Source organism: Leptonychotes weddellii, chromosome 8 (genome assembly GCF_054177405.1).
Source record: "Leptonychotes weddellii isolate Sample4059 chromosome 8, ASM5417740v2, whole genome shotgun sequence".
Lineage (NCBI taxonomy): Eukaryota > Metazoa > Chordata > Mammalia > Carnivora > Phocidae > Leptonychotes > Leptonychotes weddellii.
Genome location: NC_138376.1, coordinates 7,404,916 through 7,416,264, shown reverse-complemented (window position 1 = coordinate 7,416,264; position 11,349 = coordinate 7,404,916). Strand labels below are relative to the sequence as shown.

General features: G+C 35.2%; 1 long non-coding RNA gene across 2 annotated transcripts in view; it reads left to right on the top strand.

Moving 5' to 3' along the window:
* The window catches only part of LOC115942386 (uncharacterized), a 219,734-nt gene extending 210,490 nt beyond the window's left edge, over nt 1–9,244 (top strand). For both annotated transcript variants that reach the window (XR_014147489.1, XR_014147488.1), the window contains one exon: nt 6,358–9,244. This is a non-coding gene — a long non-coding RNA (uncharacterized LOC115942386). The remainder of the gene's footprint in view (nt 1–6,357) is intronic.
* Nucleotides 9,245–11,349: the final 2,105 nt, after the last annotated feature.

The following is an 11,349-nucleotide window of genomic DNA, read 5'->3' as shown; positions in this document are numbered from 1 at the left end:
TCCCACCCCCCACCATTCCAGCAACCCTCAGTTTGTTTCCTGAGATTAAGAATTCCTCATATCAGTGAAATCATATGAGACATGTCTTTCTCTGATTGACTTATTTCGCTCAGCATAACACTCTCCAGTTCCATCCACGTCATTGCAAATGGCAAGATTTCATTCCTTTTGATGGCTGCATAATATTCCATTGTATATATATACCACATCTTCTTTATCCATTCATCTGTCGATGGACATCTTGGCTCTTTCCACAGTTTGGCTATTGTGGACATTGCTGCTATAAACATCGGGGTGCATATACCCCTTCGGATCCCTACATTTGTATCTTTGGGGTAAATACCCAGTAGTAGGCATTGACTTTTGATTAAAAACTAGTTTCCCCCAGGGGAACCTGGGTGGCTCAGGTGGTTAAGCATCTGAGTCTTGATTTCGGCTCAGGTCATGATCTCAGGGTTGTGAGATGGAGTCTCACAGTGGGGAGTCTGCTTGAGATTCTCTCTCTCTCTCCTCCTGCCCCTTCCCCCTCTGCTGCCCCCTCCAAAATAAATAAATAAAATCTTTAAAAAAATTAATTTCCCCCAAACTTTTGAGGTCATTATTCTCTTGTCTTTGGCTTTTAATGTTGTTTTTGAAAATTCCAGTACTGTTCATATTCCAGATTTTTTGCAAATGATCTACATCTACTCTCCCAGGATACTGTAGGCTCTTGTTTTTTCTCTGATGTTCTAAAATTTCATGATTATGTATCTTACTGTGGTTTATTATCATTTTTTATGAGCTTTCCGTGGATCTCTTTCTATCTGGAGAAATATGTTTTCTAGTTTGGGAAAGTTTAATTTAGTATTTTTTAATTAATCCCTCCTTTTGTATTTCTTTTTGGTACTCCTATTAGTCAGATATTAAACTTGATGGATTGTCTTTTTTTTTTTTACCTTCTATATCATATCACCCTTAGAGTATGAGATTTTTCCTCAATTGTATTTTCAATCTTATTGAATTTTCCATTTCAGCAATTATTTTTATTTTCCAAGAACCATTTTTATTTATTTTCTTCCCTTCCCACCTCACTGTCTTCCTCCTCCTCATGCTCTTCCTCTTCCTCCCCTTCACCCTTCTTCTTCTTGTCTTCTTCTGGAATTCTGTTTCATAGATGTGCTGTCTTTTTCTGAGGATAATAATTTTAATTTGTAGCTTAACTTGCTTCCTTTTTTTGTGTGTGTGAATTGCTTCTATTTCCTTAAAGTTTCTTTTGTAAATTTGTTTTAGCCTGCCTTCCATGTTGGAACTTTCAGTCAACTTCTGGTGATCCTTGGTTTCCTGTTCATATCAAAGAGCTATTTGGTAGATCTGGATTGCTGTGCAGAATTTATTGGCTTGTGGACTTTACTGTAGGGTGGTCAGGCTTCTGTTGTTGTTGTTGTTGAGAGTATACCAGATGTCCATTTCTGTAGGTCTTTTATCTTGGTCACTCAGGTTTTTGATAGAGGGATGTTCCAAAATGCCTTTATTAGTTATCTATTTCTGCATAAAAACTATCCCAAAACGTTAATGGCTTGAAACAGCATTTATCTTACAGTTTCTTCATGTCAGGATCTGGGTGTGGCTTGTTGCCTCTTCTGTCCCAGGGTGCCTCAAAGTCTGTAATCAAGGGGGGCAGCTAGGGCTCTAGTCATCTCAAGACTTGACTGGGGAAGGATCTGCTTCCAAGCTCAGTTATGAGGTTATTGGCAGGATTCAGTCCCTTGTGGCCTGTTGGACTGAGCACCTCAGTTCCTTTCTGTATGTTAGCTGCCTTGTTTTTTGCCACTGGAGTCTCTCCAACATGATGAGTTGCTTCATTAAAGTAAGCAGGCCAAGAAGCCAAGAGAGAGTGTCAGCGAGATGAGACAGTCTTCAGTTACCTAATCTTTCCATCACTTTTTCCACATTTTATTTGTTAGAACTGAGTCACTGGGTCCAGCCCACATACAAGGGAAAGCAAGGGTGTGAATGCCAGCAGACAGGGATTATGTGGAAGCATTTTGGAAAGCTGTCAACCACAATGCCCAAGAGGTTAGGATCCAATCTGTAGGCATTCTGGCAACTAGGTGAGGAAGAGATGGTAAGGCTGTGTCACTTTTCAATAAACAGATTTAATCTCTTTTTTTTCCATCTAGCACCTTATCCTTGCTTTCAGCTGTGCCTGATGTCTTCAAGGTGGAGCATTTCTGTTTCCATTTCTTTTTTTTTTTTTTTTTTCTGTTTCCATTTCTTTAGGAAAGAGACCCTTATTCTCCTTTTAGAATAAGAAATGGATAATTACCTTGAAGTGGAAGGCAGAAGAGAGAAACCAAGAATTTAACTGCTTCTTATGCACATTTTAAGTCAGTTTCCCTTTCTTACCTCCAAACTTGACCTTCAGGTTGTGTAATACCTTATTTTCCAATTCCTGAACCTTTTAAAGGTTCTTCAGGGATAAACCAATTTGCTTCTCATTGATATTACCCTCTGGGGGCCCATAGGTTTGTGCTTCCTTTGCTCTGATTTAAGTTGACATCAATCCTGTATTCTCTTTGCATCTTTACAAAATTAGTTGACATTTCTTGTTTGCTGTTGTCTCCTTCTCATTCTCTTTGTCCAGGAGGGTTTTAAACATTTTTAAAAAATCTTACTTTTGTCATTTTAGTGAGGTTTGGGAGAAGGTGGTAATAAATGCACATATCCATACACTCAACTAATCATAATTCCCTCAATTCAGTGTTAAAGGAAGGTCTTTCTCTCTCTTTTTTCCTTCCTTCCTTCCTTCCATCCATCCATCCATCTTAAAATGATACATATATATTAAGGAAAATCTCAGGCAGTAATCAGTGACTAAAGATGCTACCATATCAATATTGCTTGCTATCTAAATGTGGGGTGATTCCCACCTATGTCTGTACCACCAGTATGATTCACTTCCCCTTATTCCCAGAAATTCATGGACTTCTAGCCACACCCTCTGATATTTTCTTCATTTGGTCTGCTCTCTTCCAAAGCTCCCATTCTTAACTTTTTTCCCTATCTCAAATCAGATGTCTAGTTATTTAAGTAGCTATTAGAAAGAGAAAAACCTGTTGGCTCATTAGAATAATTCACTTTAAGATGTCAGTGTGAGCAGTGAAGAATTGTAGCCCATCCATCTGCTAGTAATATGACTATTTAAAAATCCTTTCACCTCTTTATAATCTTTACTTTCCTCATCTTTGAAACAGGAAAAAAAATAACATCTTCATAGACAAGATAGGTAAATTTCTTGGCATAGTATCTGGAATATAGGGAGCATATAAACACTAGTAGTAGTTGTTGCTCTTGCTATCCTGATCATTACTATTATTAACGATGGCTGAGGAACTTTCCCAGGGATATTTAATGTTAAGATATATATTAATACTAAATAAAAATCTGCTGGAGAGAAAAGCTCCTACATTGAGTATTCTGTATTCCCTAACAGAAAATCAGGTGTCGGAAAGCATCTGGTCTGCAGTATTTTGAAGTTATGGTGTTAGGTGCATTCATACCGTGCTTTGATTTTTATGTCTTCCTGACTTTGACTTTTGATAATATTTCATGTTCTTGAGGTGTCCTTGGCCTGATAGTAATATAGCCATACTTTATGATTATTGATTGCGTGGTTATAGACTTTTCTGTTCTTTCGTTGTCAACCTATGTATTTCATATCTGTGATACATATTTAATAATGTATCTCTTGTAAAGAGAATGTAGTTGTCCTTTTCTGTAATTCAGCCTGACAATCTCTGTCTTTACTTGGACTGTGTAGTCCGTTTATATATAATGCAAATATTGTTGAATTTAAGTCTATCATTTTTCTATTTCTTCCATCTGTTTTTTAGTACTTTGTTTCTCCTTCCTGCCTTCTTTCTCGTTTTGATGTCAGGAGAAATTTTTCGTGATGACTTTGTATATATCATAACTAGATTCTTGGTGCTCTTTGTATTTTAATTCTTTAGAAAAACTTTAATTTTTTTCTCAGTGATACTATATTTGCTTTTAACATTATTCAATTAAGCCCTTGTCTCAAGCACTATTATTTTTGGAGAAGAAAGTTATTATTGATTTCCTATTGACCAAATTTTTCACAGTTGTTGACTAGAGAGAAATTTTCTTGTTCTTCCTAGCATCCATTTAAAGCCAATTGCTTTACTTTGAGATCCCAACTTCAAACTATTCACTAAGGTTTATGCTGAAGCTATATTTCCCTTCGCCTCCCCCTCCCTTCTTTCTACCTTCCTGTTTTTCCTACCCCTTTCCTCCTTCCCTACTTTCTCTTTCTCTCCCCTTCCTTTCTCTCTTCTTTTCTTCCCTCTCCTCCTTCCTTCTCTTTAGTCCCTCCCTCCTTCCCTCTTTTCTTCCTTCCTTCCTTCCCCCCTCCCTCCCTCCTTCCCTTCTCTCTCATTCCTTCTTTCCTTCCTTTCTCCATAAGAAAGTCATGTGGAGAGGCCATGTCTTAGTTAATGAGCATCCATCAAAGTCTACCAAATTAAAAAACAAAACAAAACACCATGTCATGTCAGCAAAGTATATTAGAATATTCTTGTGGACCAGATGGAGAAATGTGCAATGGAGAGTAATAGAGGGGGTTTCATATATAACTCAGCAACTGAATAATAATTTTATCATAGAGATTGATGTCTGGAGGAGGGGTTCTCTTGCTGAATGCCACTGAAATTATATCCAGGCATATTCTGTTCACCATAATTTTAAAGCAGAGGATTAAATAAATACTTCAAAAGTGTGTTTTTTTAACCTATGGGAAACCTATTTGCATTGTAGGGGCAATCTATAATGCTAGTTTAAAGAAATTTTTTTTGGTAAGTATCTTGGGTAGCTTTAGGTCTTATACTCAAAAAAATGCAAGTACTTTTACCCCTAACCACCCTTATCTCCACCCCCATCTGCACCCCTGGTTTTTAGATTCAAGATTCAAAATTATCTCAATAGTTAGACAAAGGAATTGAAATTGACAAAGTAAAATGTAAGTGGACAAATATGAAGTTTAATATTATAACTAACTAGAAATTAGTTGTATATTTTAGGTATGTATGTAATATCTATATAAAATATGTAGGTACACTGATTTATACACATATTTACACACAGAACAATGCATATCAGAAATACCTAGGAGTTCCAAATGCCATAAGAACCAAACATAGTATTCAGAGTTAAAAAACAATCCTAATTAAATGTTAGACTGCACATATAAAAGAATACATAAAGTTCAGATCATGTAAGAATATCTGGTAATACCTAGAGTGTTGTAACTGCTCTGGAAATTTTATTTTATTGCAAATAGAAAGTAAATAGAAAAATAAGACTGGGATAGTTGAGCTTGTGAAAACTGTTTCGTGTAGAGAACAATATGAGAACATAAGAATGCTGATTATGAACAGAAAATTCACAGGGACATGAAAGCCCTAGAGGCTATATGTACAATCTCTCTATACAAGACACATGATTTTTTCTGTTACTCTAGATGAGAAGTGCTTCTCAGATTTTCCACTAACGTACCCTTAATGATACTTGTCACATTTCTTTGAGAACCCACATTTCATTTAAAAATACTATCCAAATATTGCATTCTACTTTATAAGTTTGTATTGGTATAATGCAAAATAATGTTTTTTTCTTCATTCCCTTCCTATATTTGGAGACGAGCATTTATTCTGTGTCATCCTGTGTTCTCTGGGGTACACATGTATGCTTGGGTATTCACACTGCGGGTTGAGATGAGACCAATGGGCAAAAATTCCTAGGACTATATTTTTCACTGAAAAAAACTCTAAAACAAAAATCAAAATATGTATAACTTTCTAAATTTTGCATATGTTGTCTTGAAAATTTGAAAATAAGAAACCAGAGCCTGAATAGCCATCTCCCTCCTGTCCTTTTTTGGATCAGTTGTAGAAATGATAACTGTGGTAGTTTTAGGCTGGACTAGATAATTCATGAGTTTCTTTGACCTGTGATAGCTTTAAGATTGGACATTACATTTTGTTTCCGGGGAAAGAAAAAGATAGGAGAAACAAGAAACTTTAAAGACAGATTAATTAAATGTTAAATATTAAAATTTTGGTTCAAAGGAATGAAATGTTTAAGTTAAAAGCAATGGTGGAGACTTCCAGGTAGCCTAGGAAAATGGTTGTCACTAAGTTTGAATCTCTCCAAAAAACTGTACTGATCAACAAGAGAAACAAATATAGCCCACATAACCCAAAATGTCAGCCTAACCAGAAGAAAAATAACATTGCCACTTTAACTGCTTTTAAGTAGAAAAATATACAGTAGTCGCCCTTGTCTATGGTTTTGCTTTCTCAGGTTTTGGTTGTGGTCAACGGCAGTCGGGATGCAGATGATCTTCCCTCTGACATGTGATCAGAGGGTCAGTACTGATGGTCAGCTACGTCATGGCATCTGTGTAATTCACCATGCTCCATCTCCTCACATAGGCATTTTATTGTCTCATATCATCACGAGAAGGGTGAGTACAGTACAATAAGACATTTTGAGAGACAGACCATGTTCATATAACTTTGATTACAGTATATGGTCACAGTTCTAATTTATTATTTGTTATTATTAATCTCTTGCTATGCCTAATTTATAAATTCAAATTTGTCATAGGTATGTATACACAGGAAAAAAAACCAGAGTTTGGTACTATCATGGTTTCAGGCACCCAGTGGGGTCTTGGATCACATCACCCACAGCTAAGGGGGACCACCTTACCCCAACTCTCAGCAGTATGTTCAACTTAAGCCCCTGCCATAAGCCTTTTGGAGAGTGAGCAGTATCCTAATTCCTGCCTCCTCCCCCTCCAGCCAAGTACATAAAAGAGAAGAGGAGACAGAAGCACCAAGGTTAAAACTGATAATTACAAAACCTTCTATTAAACTCTTGGGTGAAATGAAAAAATACGAACAGAAATTATGGAATCTATAAGAAGTACTAATCATTAGAATAGTATATATTGAAATTTTATGGAGGGGTGCCTGGGTGGCTCAGTTGGTTAAGCGACGGACTCTCGGTTTCAGCTCAGGTTATGATCTCCTGGTCATGGGATCGAGCCCTATGTTGGTCTGTGCACTGACCGTGGAGCCTGCTTGAGATTCTCTTTCTCCCTTTCCCATTCTCCTCCCCCCCCCGCTCATGCTCTCTCTCTAAAATATAAAATAAAATAAAATAAAATAAAATAAAATAAAATAAAATTTATGGAATACATTTAAAGCAGGTAGGGGAAACTTCATAGAGCTAAATACTTTTATCAGTAAAAGTAAAATAGTGAAAATAAATGAATGAAATTCACAGCTGAAAAAGTTAGGAAAAAACCCAACAAAATAAAAGCCAAAGAAAGAGAACTAACAAAGATAAAAGCAAAAATTAATGAGGCATTGAAGAACAGAAGATCTAAGTTCTAATTAGTTTACCAAAATTTTCTTTTTGAGAAAAATTAATAAAAAAATCAGCTAACTTTATCAAGGGAAAATATGAGAAAAACTATATACACAGATAAAGAGGTGATAAGGGGAATATATTGAAATAGTAATTTTTAAAAAAAAATTAAGTTTTTCAGAGTTTTTTGTTTTTCATGCTTTTATGATAACCTAGATGCTTAAGTTTCAAGGATAATAGAATTTTGTCAAAATTGGACTCAGAAGCCAGTTTAGAAATTCTAAAGAAATAAAGTTATCAAGAGATTACCTCACATAAAATCAAGATACTAAGTTAGTTTCACAGTAGAATTTTACCAAACTCAGTCTCAGTGCTGTTTTTGTTCAAATTTATAGAAATTGATGGGAAACTTCCAAATTCTTCTTATAAAGCATTGACATCTAAATTTAATATAGTACATACACACATAAAGAAATTTTTAAGTCAAGATCACTAATGAATAATGCAAAACAGTAAATATTAGCAAGCATAATCTAATACTACATTAAGAATATAATACTATTTAAGAAAATAATGATATGCTTATATCATTCAGTATTAGGAAATCCATTAACATCATACACCATATTAATAGATCATTAATAGAAAAAAAATCCCTCATCCTGCTCCATTATGTAATAACTATTTGAAATTTGCTCTTTATTTTTCCTTGCTCCAAAATAGATTTACTGTGTTTGTATGTATATGTAGTTCAGTTTTGCTTTTTAAAAAAAGTTTTTGAGTGGTATCATACTCTACATGTTTTTCTGCAACTTGCTTTTTATTACTTATTTATTTTTAAAAGATTTATTTATTTATTTTAGAGAGAAAGAGTGCAGGGGTGAAGGGCAGAGGGGGAAGAAGAGGGAGAGAGAATCTCAAGCAGACTCTGCACTGAGCATGGAGCCCAATGCAGGGCTCAATCTCATGACCTTGAGATCATAACCTGAGCTAAAATCAAGAGTCCAACATTTAACTGACTCTGCCTCCCAGGTACCCCTGCAATTTGCTTTTTAATTCAGTGTTGTATTTATGATAATCTGTGTTCCCTTGTATAGGTCTCATACCTTCATTTTCACTGTTGAATAATAATGTTATATTAATATCTCACAGTTTGTGTTTTCTCTTGATTTGTATTTAAATGATTTCTGTTTTCTTGCTATTAATATATTTCTACTTATTTTTAATGTACATATAAAGAGTTTTTATAAGGTATTTACAGGGAGGGAATTGTTGGGTTTTAAGGTAAATGCCTTAACTTTTACTAGATGTTGTCCAAATCCTCTCTAAAGTGAGAATAACAATTTTCTCTTCCCCTACAAGTGTTTCAAGGAGCAAGTTGCTAATATCTTTTCTAGCACTTGATTTTTATCAAACTTTTGATATTTCCAATGTAATCTGTGTAAAATAGCATCCCACTGTGGTTTAAATTTGCATTTTCTTCTTTGCTTTTGAAGTTTACCATGGATTCAAGTATTTACTGTTCATTCCTGTTTGTTGTTGTTCATTTCTTGCTCCTTTATTTTGGCAGTATTTTTTTGAGTTGTCTTTTTTTTTAATTTGAAAAATTCTGTATATATTCTAGATACTAATCCTTTGTCAGTTATATACAGATCTCTTTCTCAGTCGATAGTGTGTCCTTTTATTTATGGACTTTGATGACGGTAAATTGCTAATCTTGTTATAGTTTAATTTTCATTATTTCTGATTATTATTTTGAATAAATTTAATAAATTATTCCCTACCCTGAGGTAAAAAAAGATTCTCCTGTATTTTCTTCTAAATGTTTTCAATTTCAACTATTATTTGTGTCTTTAATGTAATTAAAATTGATTGCAGCATATGCTTGAGGTAAAGATTCAATGTTATTTATTTTTTGACATAGACAATCAATTTTCTCAGCCCTGTTTATTCATCATTAATTTAGAAATCCTCTTATGTCATATAGGAGAGTTTCCATACATGCATGTTCTTCTTCCAGTTTCTGTATTCTGTTCCATTGGTCTCAGTGTCTATTTCTGAGCCAAAGCCACACTATCCTAATTACTATGCCTTAATGAAAAGTCTTGATATTGAAAAGGCAAGGCTCCCCACCTTATTACTGTTCCTCAACATTTTCTTGGCTATTCATGGTCTTTTGCATGAAATGACTTTTTGCTTTGTTGCAGTTATTCTGAATTTCCTTTAACCTTACCTCTCCTTTGTGTCACTTCTTTTCATGGTTCAGAGTCTTGAACTTAGGCTCCTGTTTGACTAACTCAGGTCACACACTTGCATTTCACTCACCAAGGATGTGAAAAAGTATTTTCTACTTTGACTTTTCTGTGTTGGGAAGTGGAGCCCTGCCTTTCATCTATAGTCAGACTTTCTTCAAATAGGATGACAAGTATTTCAATGATTTTCTGCTGCATGACAACTTATCTCAGTGGTTTAAAATAACAATCGTTTCATTGCTAGATGATGATTTGGGGGCAGAGCTTGGCTAGGAGATTTTTATGTTCCATGTGGTGTCATCTGGAGTTGTTTGGTGGTAGTGGGCTGGTGCCTGGTCTGGTCTGAAGAATCATGTGTTTGGTGTCTGGTGGAAATGGCTGGAAAACTAGGTTCAGCTGGGACTGTTGATTAGAGTGTCTACACGGGACCTCTGCAGCTTGGTGGTTTCAGGGTATTCATACTTACATGGGTGCTTAGAAAGAGAGGTTCAAAAGACCAGAAATGGAAACTACCAGTTTCTTAAGGTTTTGGCAGGGCCATTTCTGCTCTTTCTGTTAGTCAAAGCACAGAGAGTACCCAGATTCAAAGAGAAGGGGCATGGGCCCCCTTTTTTTGATGGGAAGAGAATTAAAGAATTTTCTGCCATCTTTAATCTGCCATAATGAGTTTGGTTCCTGGGCAGACAGTATTCTAATGTCCTCTAAAGTAAGGTCAATTTTCTCTTTCAAAGAGAAATAGACAGTGTTGTATTTTCTTTCAGTGGTCTATCTTATGTACCTTGTAAACCTTATCTTGTGGGGCCAACATATCAAGAATCAAACCTGTCTGTAAGGAATCTGATACAGGAATGAGTTGAATGAATGGCTGCAACTAAGTTTGGAGTGAGAGGAGTTTATTTATGTTATTTGAAATCATTAGAAATTAAGTAAATATCCTGAGTCTTATCTTACTTAATTAAATGACTCCTTTCTGTCCTTGCTTTGCCACTGCTTGGCAGAATTCTTATGTAAGTTATCTCTGGATCATAGGCTTTTCATCTGAAAATGTGCTTTTTATTATGTATCCTATCTACCAGATGATGTTGTAATGCTGTTGTGAAAATAAATGTGATAAAAGATGTAAAAGCCCTTTGAAAATTAAAAGAATACTAATTCAATTCATTATATCCTATCAGTAATTTTTCCATCATGTAGAAAGAGTTTAACTTTGTAGAAGTCAACTACAGTTGACCCCTTGAACAACATGGTTTTGAACTGTGTGGTCTCCTTATATGTGGATTTTTATAGTACGGCACTGTCAATATATTTTTTCTTCCTTACGATTTTCCTAATATTTTTTTCTCCAGCTTTATTGTAAAAATACAGTGTATAATACATATAACATACAAATGTATGTTATCAGTAAGTTTGCTGGTCACCAGTGGGCTATTAGCAGTTAAATTTGGGGGGAGTCAAAAGTTATACATAGATTTTTGACTATGCAGGGGTGAGAGGAACTGGTGCGCCTAAACCCCCGTTGTTCAAGGGTCAGCTATACAGTTTCTTAAATGTTTTGGCAAATCATACTGCAAGTTTTGCTATGAGATTGTGATCTCCTCAAGGGAAGCCATTTGGAGATTGAAGTGAATTATTTTCATTGTAGTTGCACATATTCCTGATGAAGTTT